This window comes from Mandrillus leucophaeus, unplaced genomic scaffold, assembly GCF_000951045.1.
Source record: "Mandrillus leucophaeus isolate KB7577 unplaced genomic scaffold, Mleu.le_1.0 Scaffold790, whole genome shotgun sequence".
NCBI lineage: Eukaryota > Metazoa > Chordata > Mammalia > Primates > Cercopithecidae > Mandrillus > Mandrillus leucophaeus.
Window position 1 is genome coordinate 16655 of NW_012108586.1, and position 14415 is coordinate 31069.

Genomic DNA, 14415 nt, shown 5'->3' on the forward strand with positions numbered 1-14415 from the left:
TACATAAATTCCCAAAGGTTGCCCATGTTGTGATTGGTAAAGTAGGGCTTCTACACAGTTGATATATTTCTTGATGCAATAAATTCTCTATTCCCTTCATTATTTTTTAGACTTTGCCAGTTATTTAGTAACTTAAAGGACATTCTAGTGACTAGACTAATAACTCAAAATAAAAAAAAAATCATCATCTATTTTCTAACTTAGTTGAACAGGAAATTGTTCAACTGTTCAATGATCTATTGGACAGGAAAAGTGAAACAACTGCTGGGACCAAATTTGTTTATGGTTCAAGCCCCATATAGTGCCATTTAGTTTTAGTTTTCTCTATTAAGTGAAAAGAGAATGTTGTCCTATACTTATGAATTCAGGGAATTGCATGCAGGATGGCTACAGGGCAAAATCAATAAATGTGTATTTCAATACCATCATTCCCAACATTCTGTACCCTCTAATGTTACTAAACCATAGTTCAAAAAGGTGAGGATCGCTCCAACACTTACCCAACACACAATTTGTCAATTCATCATAAATTTCTTTCACTAGGTACTACCATCAAAGGATGGCTTCCTTTTTCTATGCCTTCCCTCTTCTTTCCTAGCTATGCAAGTAAGATATTTTATTATCCCTTAAAAATACCCAATTTAAGTAATGGCCTAGTAATTCAGATTGTCCTATCTTACATCAAGACCTATATTGTCTTTATGATTACTAAATGTCATTGATAATGTTTAATAGAGCTTTTAGCACACTTTCAGCAAATGATACATTTAGCTATTTGTTTTTAGTATTTAAATGATTAAAATACCAAGGTCTTTAATAAAGCCTCAGTCCGATATAAGCAGGAAGAGGGAAATGTTTAGAGGGACTTAGATATTTACAGCTTTCCATAAGTATATTCAACTAAAAATTTCAACTTCACTTTAGTTGTCATCATCCCTGAGTAATATTATTACAAATCTGTAAGAATGAATTAATATTCAGACCCTGCATATATACCCAAGTTGTTTTTCTTTCTTGCCAAAGTAATGTTTGAGAAATTATCCCACAAAATTCTAGCATAAACATTTCTAGACTAAACAAGCATGGAACTACAAGGTTTACATAGGTAGAGAAGTTAGAATTTTAGTTTGTGTGATAAAGCAACTTAGGTAAGTGGTTTCATTAAAACCTAAACAATAATTGCTCTTTATTACCTAAGTAAAGCTTAGCTAACCCTTTTTCATCCTGATATGTTTTTAAAAGAACTTAACAAGCCATCTTGTGTAAAATGAGTGAAACGCTGGGTCTACATTATGTTGCATCAACTGTTCTGAAAATTAGAATAAAAAGAATAAGATGTAATAGAAATTTGTTTCTATTTCCCCTCTTTTTTTTTTTTTTTTGCACTTAGTGAATAAACTGGTTGCTTTACTCATTGTTCACTACTCACAAAGAAAATACGTAAATGTGCTTATAAGGAATTTATTTAGGTCAACTTGGCTGAGCCATAGAGTCCAGATATTTGGTCAACTATTATTGGAGATGTTTCTGTGAGCATGTTTTTGGATGAAGTTTACATTTAAATTGATGGACTTCATGTAAAGCAAGTTGCCCTCCATAATATGCATGGGCCTCATCCAATCAGTTGTGGGCCTGAGTAGAACAAAAGACCAACCTCCTTGAGCAATAAGGAATTCTGCGGCAGCCTGCCTGTGGACTTCAACTGGAATATTGGCCCTTCCTGGGTCTCCAGCCTGAGGACCATCAGACTTGAACTGTAGCATCAGTTCCTTCCTGGGTCTCCAACCTGCTGGCCTACTCTAAAGATTTCAGACTTGCCAACCTCCGTACTCATGTGAGCCAATTTTAAAAAACAAATCTCTTTTTACATATATACACAATCTATTGGTTCTTCCTCTCTGGCAAACACTGGCTGATATACTTATCCAGGAAGGAGGTGGAGACAGTTGATCAAGGGTACAGGAAAATACTTAGGCTATTTACTTCATACAGAACATTACAAAATATTATATTAATTTTCATAATCCTAATATATTACAAACAGTATCAATTCAGGGCTTTAGTGAATTTTCAAGCTGTTTTCTGTAACAAAACACAGAGGTAATAATTATTAATGGAATTTTGCCACATATAATAGTTTCGCTCTCTCACATAAATATTGATATGATGCATATGATACAATATCATACTGATTCAACCTTACAGTACATTTGTTTTTCTTTGAGTTTATTATGTATTTTCCCAGATCATTAAGTATATTTTCTCTAGGAATCCAGCAACTTTTTAAAAGAAACATTTTCTAACAGTCTTTATGGTACTGGTAGATTAATAGCATAAAATAACTGTTACTTGAGGCAATGATTAGTGTTGTGTATGAAGCTATAAGGAATACACATGAAGACTCAAGCACAATACATATTAATTAGAAACAGATTTCTAAACTTTCTGATATTTCTACCTTAGTTAATACAATGATGCTCAGTCCCTTCTCATTCAAATGAAAAACATCAGTTAACATCTGAAAGGAATAATATTAATCCATATGGTTGATCTTTAAAAGCCGGGAATTTGAAAATATCTACATTGTATGACAAAATAGCCCTCATTAAATACTTTTTTAATTTTTTTCTTTTTAGCTAATCTATAAATCAGGCATTAGATGTGCATTTTTTCTGAATTATACAAATTAATATTAACAAATAAAAATTATTTGTATGAAATATGTATATCTAGTGCAATATATTATTAACCTTAAATGCTATTATTCTGGCTAAGTATATTTTCTTATCTGGCCATCATGCACTAAATAGAAATCCTTGCAATCCTTTTATAAAAGCTTTCTGCTTTTCTGGAGTCAGACTGTCTGGTTCTTACTATCCGATTCATTTAGAGACATTCAACAACAAAAACGAATATTAAGGGTGACAATTCACCACAAAATCTATCATGAAAAATAATAAGTAAACTAAGTGATATTATTTTCAAAGATATGTAATGAAAGGCAGAGATCTCCAGCCATCCTGTACTATCTAACTAGTTCACCATATCTCCAGAAAAATTTTTTACAAATGTTACCTTAGAATGCTTGGCAAGAAACTGAATGCAGATGTCAACATTACAGGGAGCTTATGCTGTTTGGAAGCAAAGGACACAATTCTCTTTTCTAACGTGCTGAAAAGAAAGCTCATAAGGAAAAAAAAAATGAATGACAATAAAAATAAACTTGGAGCTACATTTTGTATTACAAAGAGGAGGACCTTTTATTTACAAAGAGGAGGTCTTGAGTGGAAAGACCAAACGTCTCAATTTAATACTTTTTCATTCAAAACATGATTTTTAAATAAGAAAACCAAGCTATTCTTTTTAATGAGCATTACTTTACGTTCCAAAGAGCAACGAGAATGGGTTGCCAAACTGGAAATTCCAAATGTAGAGAAGAGATAAACCCCAAATGCCTGAAAATATGATAGGATAAAATGTATTCTTGCTACAATTGTTCTATTTAGAATCATTGGGAACAGACAGTTCCTGGAAATTCTTGTTAAGAAGAGTTGTGGCAGACATTGAGGATCACCACCTCCATTTCTGCATAAATCTTTGTAACAGGTGCTCTTAAAAAATATACTTCTGAGGTCTAATCATTAATCTTTCATGTAGCATGATTTCACTTCCAGAATGTTTTTAAGCACCTGTAATAAAATCTATGCCTCCACCACAATGGATAGATTGTTTAGCTGAAGAATAAAATTGATTTTTATAAGTATATTTGAATTTATTTATTGATAATAAAAGTGGAAATATAAAAGGTAAAAGGATAACACATGCCTTGGTGTAAATTTTTCATAGAAGGAAAATAACATATAATATTTCACATTGAAGCAACTTTTTGGTTATTTAATAAAACAGTGTAATATTTTTGGTTCTTGTTGCCAGGAAATATGTATGTTTTCCCATGTCCCTTTTACCTAGTGTTGTGATTTCTTTCCAAATTGATCTTGAGGTCACTCTGGAGAGTGACTGTGAACTTTAACCCTGCCTCTACAGGGCTTCAGTGGAGGTGGTCATGAATGTTTATAGTGTGTGCCTCCGAAGATACTTCTTTATGCTGGCACATGGCTTAATGTCTAATTGCCTAACCTGTGGCCAGGTGTTCCTCTCACAGGAAGCTTGTTTATATTCTCACTCCAGTGGTTCTTGTCTGATAGTGTGCAGTTATTCTAGTTATTCTGACCAAGATAGCCACACTCTAAGAAAGCCATTACTGGGAGGAAAGTTAGATTCCAGAGTGGTCCTATGTGGTCCAGTAAGACACAGAGGAAGCAGGACAACAAAACACATGAAATAGAAACAGCTTTATTACTTACAGATCCAAGAGAGAAGAGGGTGGCATGCCTCACAGATCCAATGGAAGCAGGGAGCCATCTGGAACACAAAAATTCAACCACAGTGGGGAGCAAGAGAGAGCAAGGGCAAGTGACCTGAGTGTTAAAGCCCTTATTGGGGTCCACAGTGTTACCCAAGCAGGTTTTCTATATTAACTTCTTATTGGCAGGCTCAAAGTAAGCAGGTCGGTGCTCCATGCAGGCATGCTGTAAGAGGGTGTCACTGTGGCATATCTGCACAAACCATACAGTGGGGGTGGGGGTAGGGGACAAGTCAACTAGGTTGTATCTAACTGTGCCATAGGGAAGCGATTGCCAGGAAACGGTTGCATAAGGCAGATATTTGAATCAAATTACTGTGAAATTGGTAGGAGGTGGAGATCTGGAAGTGTTCCAAGGGTGAATAATCCCTGTTTCTGATATGATAAAGTCAAATTTACATTTAAAATGGATGCCAAAGAAACATAAACTTAGTAGAATGTACTACAACTCAACAATTGAATTTAGGCCTTCCCCAAATTAAAGTTCAGATATACATTATTGTATGTTTGATAATACAAAAGCATTGATAATAAAAATGAAAACATTTCTCCCTATTGCACAACAACATCTCACTTGCTCCCCTGAAGCTACAACACATTTGGAGCACATTTACAGAGTTATGGAACTGAGGCTCCTGTACAATCTGCCACCCCCAAATCTGGAGAGACAGGCAAATCAAAAGAGTGAGAACCAAGATTTTCTTAGAGCAAATGCTACTAGATTCATAAACTGGTTAAAAAAATAATAAAAATAAAACTTTACATGGTAGTTTTGACAAATTTTTGCAGTATGAGTGTAGAATAACTTGAGAACAGTGAGAAACCAGACACTTTTCCACGCAAACTGGGAGGATGTCATTTTTCTCACTACTTCTATTCAGTATTTTATTGGAAGGCCTAGCAAGGCTTTACCACAAACACACAAAAGGAGATAAAAAGTGTACACAATGAAAAGAAAGAAAACCTGTCTTGTTCACAAATAATATAGTTGTCTATATAAAAAACACCAAAGAATTGGCAAGAAATCTCTTGGAGCTAATAAGCAAGTAATGCAAAGTTGCAGCTGGACCTTGGTTTCAAATTCTATTCTTTAATTAAAATAATTAGGGCTCCTTGGAGAAATGGTTAGGTTTAATATTGGGGCAGGAAATGCAAAAGATGGTTTCAGAGTACCTAGTTGTTCCAGGAAGTAAGGAAGTACCAAATGAACAAACAACTGCTAAAACAAAAACCTACCTACACAAAATGATGGAGATATGCCAAAAAGTATGTGGAAGTTAAAAGAAAGAACTCCCAATAACCAAAGCAGTAACAATTGGATCAACTACAACAATAAAGTAGAATTGGATTATAACGCAATGTGTCAAATAAATATCCACGAGTCCAGAATGATACATATAAATGTTTAAATAAATAAATGGGTGGAAGAGACAAGTCACTCTTGAAACAGAGTCCTAAATATGTACATACTCTGCTCTAACAAAGAGGAGGCATAACTCACAAAGGAGGCATAACTTCCAACTCCTTTAGTGTGGGTTGCACATATAGTTATCCCTCAGTATCCTGGGAGATTGACTTGAAGACAACACCAAAATCAGTGGGTAGTCAAGTTTCTTGTATAAAATGTCATTGTATTTGCATATAGCCTACACACATCCACATTCTCTCATATACTTTAAATCACCTCTAGATGACTTACAATACAAATGCAATGTAAATACATACATGCTATGTGAATATTTATACTGTATTTTTAATTGCATTCTTTTTAATTCTTGTATTGTTTTTATTGTGCATTGTTTTCTAAAAATATATGTTTGATCTACAGTTGGTTGAATCTGTAAATACAGAACCCATGAATACTGAAAACCAACTGTAGTAACTTTCTTCAAAAGAGTACATTATGGAAAGGGAGAAGAAAATAAAGAATAACTTTACAGTAGTGAAATCTTACAAACAATATTCTAGCGAGGTGATCAAGGTCAACATAAACAGTGATAATTTAAGTGGATAGTGTCTATGCTTGATATGAGTTAATTAAAATGGCTCTTTTCCTCTATAACTTGCCCTCCTCAAAATTCATAACATCAGTGTAATCATAAAAAAAAAAAATAGACAAATCCCAATTGTGGGACATTCTATAAAATGCATAAACAGTATTCCTCACAACTTTCAAGTTATTAAAAAAAAGAATAAGGAAAACCTAGAGAGGCCTGATGATTGAATGCCATGTTGTATCTTGGATGGGATGCTGGAAGAGAAAAAGACATTAGGAGAAACTAAGGAAATCTAAATGAAGGGTGGACTTCAGTGAATACAAATTCAATATTGGTTTATTAGTTGTGATAAATGTATCATACTAATATAAGGTTTCAATAATGGAAAAATATACTGATTTTACTCTTTGCAATTTTTCTGTAAATCTCGAAGTTAAAAAAATTAAAACATTTATTAAAAGTTTATTTAAAATATGTAGTGGTATACTTTTACTAATGTTCTCTAGTTATATGGAGTCATAGTACTAATGGATAGCATCATCCCTCAAATATGATAATCTTTAAGGGTTTGATGTCCAATCACTTTTAGAATTTCATGTGAAATATTTAATATTTGAGGACAATGCATTAAAAGAGCAATTAACCATATATCCTCTAGATGATTTATTTATCTAAAATTTATTTATTGAGGGCCTAGTACATAGTTAGTTTGATAGTCAGCATTACTGATACTGCACCAAAAAGACTATTATGGTGGCCTTCACAGACTATCCAGCCCCCAAATCTAGTTAAATTACTAATAATATAGCTGAAGTTCATTACCTGAAATGCATTTTAGATTTGTATTAAAATATTTAAAAATAATCATCTACTCTTACAATGATGACAATGTTATTTACTGTTATTTATCATTTCAACCATTTTATTTTTCATTCACCCTAAAATTTACTTTTTCAGTACTTTTTAGAAAGACTTATTGCTTGTTAAATTTATGATAAAATTATTATATTAGTTAAAATTTGTATTATTTCATATGAGAAAGTGTACATCCTCCTTATAAATTGGGAGAAACATTATATTTTGTTAAATTCTGATTAAAATCTTTTTTTTCTTCAGACTGGCCGGTCGTAATGGCTCATGCCGGTAATCCCAACACTTTGGGAGGCCGATGCAGGTGGATCACCTGAGATCAGGAATAGGAGACCAGCCTGACCAACATGGAGAAACCCATCTCCACTATAAATGCAAAATTAGTCAGACATAGTGGCGGGTAATCCCAGCTACTCAGGAGGCTGAGGCAGGTGAATCACTTGAACCTGGGAGGCGGAATTTGAGGTGAGCTGAGATCACACCACTGCACTCCAGGCTGGGCAACAAGAGCAAAACTATGTCTCAAAAAAAAAAAAAAAAAAAAAAGAATTCCCACCAAATTCATATCAAAAGCCAATAAATCGTACATGTAAATATTAGCTAATTCATGTTCTAGTTATTTGAAATCAGCCTTTTGATAGTGTTATTTGCCAATTTAGTCAAATGAAACTGTTTACCCACTTGGGCTGTATGCCTCGGAAATAATCTAAGCCCAGAGCAAAATACAGGGTCCAGTAAGAAGACAGGACCCACAGAGACCACAGGATCTGGTACAACTAGGGGTTGGTGTCAGAAGAGGAGACCAAGTAATAGAAGACACTTAAAAGGTGACAGTTTGGAAATAATTATTTGGGTTTGGACTTATTGATGATATAAAAATTTAATACCTAATCTGTATAAATTTAATTAAAGATCATTAAGTGAGGCACTCATTTCCCTGGAAAACAAATGTAAGTTAATAGGAGTTTAATATTCTAGATAGAACTACAAAAGATCAACCAACAGAAGGTGCTGGGAGAAAGGAATGCTAGAAAAAAATATGTTTCCTTCCCAAATCAGGGGAGCAATTTCCCTCACATGGGGACTTGATGGAAATGGAGCCTGTGTAGTCTGTGACACAAGCATGCTTGCAGAAGACAGTGGATTCCTTATTCATCCAGCATACTCCATGAAGTGAAGTGTTCAAAAATACTTTTCTCAACTTTGGATGTGCAACCAGGCCGAAATCACAGAGGATTCTGTTACTTGGGACTAGAGTTTAACAGGGAAATGCAACTTTAGTTCCTCCTGGGCTGTCGTCTTCTTGCCAGCCCAGGCAGGAAGGGCTGTGCTTTCTAATAGAAAATGAAACAGTTTGAGTCTTCAAAGAATGTGCATTTCAAAGAGCAATAAGAGTAAGACACTTGGAGCTAACTTTTGAAGCATGGAGTTAACTTTTTCAAGACAGATAAAAGAAAGAAATTTCTTTAGTGGAAGTATAACTAAGTTAGCTAAAACCTAATCAACAAATTTTAATGAAAAAAGAAATAGAGATTCTAGACATCTCGTTTCCTCTGTAAAACAGAGAATTTCAAAATGGACTTTTTTTCTGGGACAATTAAAGTTCACTGGCTTTGTGCCTGACTACTAGTTCATATACCAGGAACCTAGTCCTATGATCTCAACTACTGCCCTGCATGTGCAGTGCCAGCCTGTTGCACACCTCAACACCTGGAATCACTTCTGGACATGTGCAGTTCCAGCCCTGCCTGTCATAAGCCATAGCTGGCAGCCCCATGACTATGCCAACCATTTGGTTTGTAACTTTGATCATCATCTATGCAATCTGGTTAAACTAACTTTACATCCGGTATCACCTAGATCAATCCATAATGGTCTTCCCATAATTTCACCATAACCACATGAATCTACTGGTTTACTTACTATGTCTTCTAACTTCTGACATTTTCACTTATTTTAATTACTTTGATTATTAAAGACTAACAGGTTAAACAAGCATAACACACATATGTATATATGAACATGAATAATAATATTGTAAAATTTTTCAGCAGATATTTTGAGTAGCCCTACTATATCATCAAGTAGTTAATATCAGCCCTACATGAGCAATTTGATTTCCAATGCATGGAAATTCATTTACTACATATTAAACTCACTTTTTTGAAGGCTATTGATAACTTTTTTCCATGATAATATCATGTGAATGTATGCCATAAAAGTGAAATAATCTGGCTATTTCTAAAAATTGACTGAAGAGTATATAATATTTCTTCTCGTTGAAGTTATTACACAAGGAAGAAAAAATGTATGATTAAGAAAAAGAATGTTGAAATCAAGTAGAATTCTCTTATTTGCTCTGTGACCTTTGGTGTATTAGTTAACTTGCACAGGAGAAAATAACACACACCTCAAAGAGCCATTATAAAAATTAAAAATATGCATCATTTTACAAATATGTATTTATAAAAAACATAGTATACTGCTTGGGGATTAATAAATGGTTGTTGTAACTAAAAGTATGCACACATCTAAACATTCATTTTGGGTGAGATGAAAATACATCTCCTAAATTAAATCAGTTTTTAAAGGATGTCCAAAAGCCGCTGTGTTGCTGTGTTGTTAAAAGCAAATCACCACACTAACATAAGTTGAAACACGGGATTATCATGTCAAAAACACACGACATAAAAAAGGCATCAATTGTTCACAATGTAAGGATAAAATAGAAATGAAATGTAAAAATAGGACTACAGGGGGTCTTTTATTCTCCTTTATTTACTTCTTTAATTGTACCAAACCTATTAGCTAAAAGAGGAAAAAGGCAAGTTACAAGCTACATTCAATTTATTGGTAACATACATGCCTGGAGTTTTCCATATATTAAACCACATTAGCTAATCACATTTTTCTTAAAGAATAAAACTGGTTAAATCATGTAAAATCTGTTTCTCATATGAGATTGGGTAAAGTAGATATATTGTACCCATTTAAAGATGTATATTTATGGCCTCAATGCTCTGCTGTAGCCACTTTCTGCACAGCGTTAAGCTGTTCAATTTCACTCCCATTTGAAAGATAACAGCTGACAGAGCTGTCAGACTTTAAGCTGCCAATCATGTAGAGAGCTTCATTTGTCTCGATTAAATAAGCACTAGTTATTAAAGCTGGGTCTTGACATCCAGAAAAGCCTGTGGTTGTGTTTACACAAGAGAGGTCTGTCTGCAACAGACTGATGTATCATTCCTGGAACCACTCTTAACAGTTAAGGGGTCAGTGAAAGAATTCTGTTCAGTATTGACATCCCTCTTCTCAGTGGAAGCATTCAAGAAGCTATTTTCAACAAGTAAATTAAAAATAAGATTTAATGTATACATTAAAGTAATATATTGAATTACTGAATTAGTTTTATCCAAAAGATAAAATACTGTCAAATTTAGCTGGAAACAAAATATTATGATCATTTCATTCCTGCTTACTAAATGAAGCTGCTGTTACTATTTTTTGGCTAAATAAATTTTTTTGACTGATCTACATTTGCACATTTTACTTGGAAAGAGTACTGTATGTGCCACAGGAGAAGATAAACATCACTACACATGTAAGCCATTTAAAAGGCTATTGGACAAGAATGCTGTGATTGTGCTGTAGGTAGAAATTGAATATATCCAATTCTCTGAGAAAGAATAATAATCTCAGTATGAGATATGATAATATATTCTTTGCAATCTTTTATCTAATTAAAACAATGCTTGCCACTACAATATAATAGATAAAATATGCCAATTGAAGAACTTCTGTCGTCTTAAATTAATGTATATATTTATTATCCAAGTTTATATCTAATAGGATAGATTTCTGAATTATGTACTGTTTCAGAAACTTAATGTATTCTTAATTTCTAGTTACTCCTCAGCAGTGCTGGTTTGAATAATAATATTCTACTGAAACTAAATCAGATATTGCGAGGGAACTATGATTATTCATATGAAATTTCTAAAGGTCATTTTAAGAAGTATAGAGAGCTATATATATGTCTTATCCAAGTACCATAGGGAGGCTAATTTAGAAAGAGAAAGAATTTGTTTTTCTGTGATTCTCTTCTTATTTCTTAGTTAGAAATGAGGTAGGCTAACGTACACACTTTTTTATTATTCAAAGTGGTCTCAACGGGAAATAAATAAGGAGGCGATGAAACAGATCAACACAGCAGTTTTGGTGAACAATAGTCAGTGAATTTAGCTGCTATCATGTTTATGCCATACTCCTTACTGTATTTGAGAATTAAAAATCTAAATATTTTATAAGGTTAAATTACATCATAAAATAAGCTACTTCTATGTAGTCTTCCATTTTCAACCTAACTAGCTTTATCCCATTATGTAGATATTAGCAGTACATAATGTAAGGGTGTTGTCAATGTTTAAGTAAGAATATTTTTAACAATTTTATTTTTTCAAGCCAGTAGTACAAAAGCAATTCTTTTATACGGATAACTGAATTAGAAGAAAGCTTTTGCCTGAACTATTCAAATTATTCAAGTTTCAACACATTTGTTTCCCAAACTCAGTGACTGAGACTTAAAAAAAAAAAATTACAAGGGAATACGAATCTGAATCTAAATTGCTCTATATTGATATACTGATATATCTCAGTCTCCCAACTTGATTATGTCTTTTAATCTAAACTATGTCCAGTTTCTACATACAATTTTACACAAACTTGCATCTAAATTTTAAAACATTAAAGTTTTAGAACCTTCATTTATGAAATTGCGTTATATTTGTTCATACTTTTAAAAAATTGTCTCAAGAGAGCCATTCAGTACATTATAAGGCCATATTTTTATAATTATGGGTTAGGCATTAAAGATTAGAGTTGCATATTCAAATATTTTCACATAGTATTTATTTTAATTAAATACACATTACATTTCAAATGTCTATATGTTGTAAACAAACTGCTTTTAATATATACTTAGTAATGCAACTGGATGATGTGGTGATTATAGTCTCATAGGATGGAATACTTCAAATTATAAAGGGAAAATTCATATGCAATGTGTGAATATTTTATTCTTTTTAATTATACAAGTGATATGTTTGCATTAGAAATTGATTATCATCTAAATATATGCATGTTTTCAATATTATTATAAAGGAAAATAAATCAGCTGAGCAGAACTGTACAGAATTTATGGACAGATGAGAAATCTGTCTATATCTAGAAGTTGTGCAAAAGTACATATTCTTGAGAGATGATGCAATCCACGTCATTAAATTTCAAGAAACACTCGTTAAAGTATAATTAATTGAAACATATTGTTTGTATATCATCTTCCGTACACAACTACCTTTATGAAAAGGACCAAAATAGTTCAGCTAGGTTAATGCTGAAGTTATCTTTTTATTATACAATTTTTAGTTCATATATAAATAAATTTCAAAAGTAAAAAAAAAATACAATACAATGAGCATAGTATGCCTTTATGTGTTTTTGGCATATTTGTTTAATTAAGCCTTATAAGTAGATATTTTGGTTGTTTTCAATTTTTTGCCATTACCTGTAATCCCATAGTGAAAATATACTTTTGGCACATGTATGTCATTCTTGAATCAAAAAATAAGTCCATTTAAAATGGAGATAAATATTGCCAAGTTGCATTCCAGGAAGACTGTATTAATTTATATTTCTATCCATAGCATAAGATAGATAATCCCTAAAATACTACACTTGAAAACTAAGACAAATGATATTTCATTATCATTTTAATTTGTAGTTCTTTAGTATAATTTATATGTTTAATGTTAATTTTAATTTACTTTTTCTGAAATTTACTTCATTTATTTTGTATAATTTTAATTATTTCTGAAGTTTTTATGATTTTTTAAGCATAAGATTAGCAATTTATGGACACAGTTTGTCGATCCTCTTCTTTTTGGTCTCTACCTTTGTGTCACCCTTGAAAGGCTTTGATAAGCTTATAAAAAAATAGTGCCAATATTTTTGGTTCTGTGTTTTAAAAGAACTTGATTCACAAGAAATTTATTTTGAATGCAGAAGATTCTTAAGGTAACACTAAGTTATAAGGAGGGAAAAAGTTCCTGAATCTTTACTTAAACTTATTTTTTCATGTTGAAATGAAAAATTATTTTTAATCCAATAACAAGGCTTTTTTCTTCCCTTCCTCTTTTCCTCCTTTCTTCTCTGAATTTCTTCCTTCCTTCTTTCCTTCCTTCCTTATTTCCCTCCTTCCTTCCTTCATTTCCTTCCTTCATTATTTCCTTTTTTCCTTCCTTCCTTCCTTATTTCCTTCCTTCATTATTTCCTTTTTTCCTTCCTTCATTATTTCCTTCCTTCATTATTTCCTTTTTTCCTTCCATCCTTATTCCCTTCCTTCCTTTCTTCCTTCTTTCCTTCCTTCTTTATTTCCTTCCTCCTTATTTCCTTCCTTATTTCCTTCCTTCCTTATTTCCTTCCTTCCTTCCTTTCTTCCTTCCTTCCTTCCTTCTTTCCTTCCTTCGTTCCTCCAATAGATACGTATTAATCGATTATCATACACCAGAGCATATGTTAGCATAGTTTTTGTGTCTACTGCTTCAACAATATTTCTACAGTTATACTTTCCTCCTAAACCCCACCACAAGTCTTGCTTTCTAAATAACTAGAGAAAATGTGAGCAGTTGTTAAGGATGTTGCTAAACAAGGCAGATTCCTGGAGGCATGTGGTATATAGTGAAACCTGTCCCTACAACCTTGTCTTTCAATATACCTCATTTCAAAAACTTAGTTTGTAACTTTTTTCAATAGTAAATAGGAATATTATAAAGACACGAAAAAATCTGCTTCTAAATTACAACATACAATAAGTAAAAACTTTTGATTTCAGAATTAATATTATAAAATTTGAAAGACATAAGCATTAAATCCAAATTCAATGTACTAATTAAGAAAATTTTCTCCTGACTTAGATTTGGTTATGTTTTGTAAGTACATGTTCAGCTGGGAGGCAAAAAAAAAAAAAATCTTTTATTTTCATTTTAACTTTTAATAGCAGCCGAAATCTTATCAAAATCAATTATTTAAGGTTGGTTTTTAAAAGCCAAAATTTTAGCAGCGTTTTTT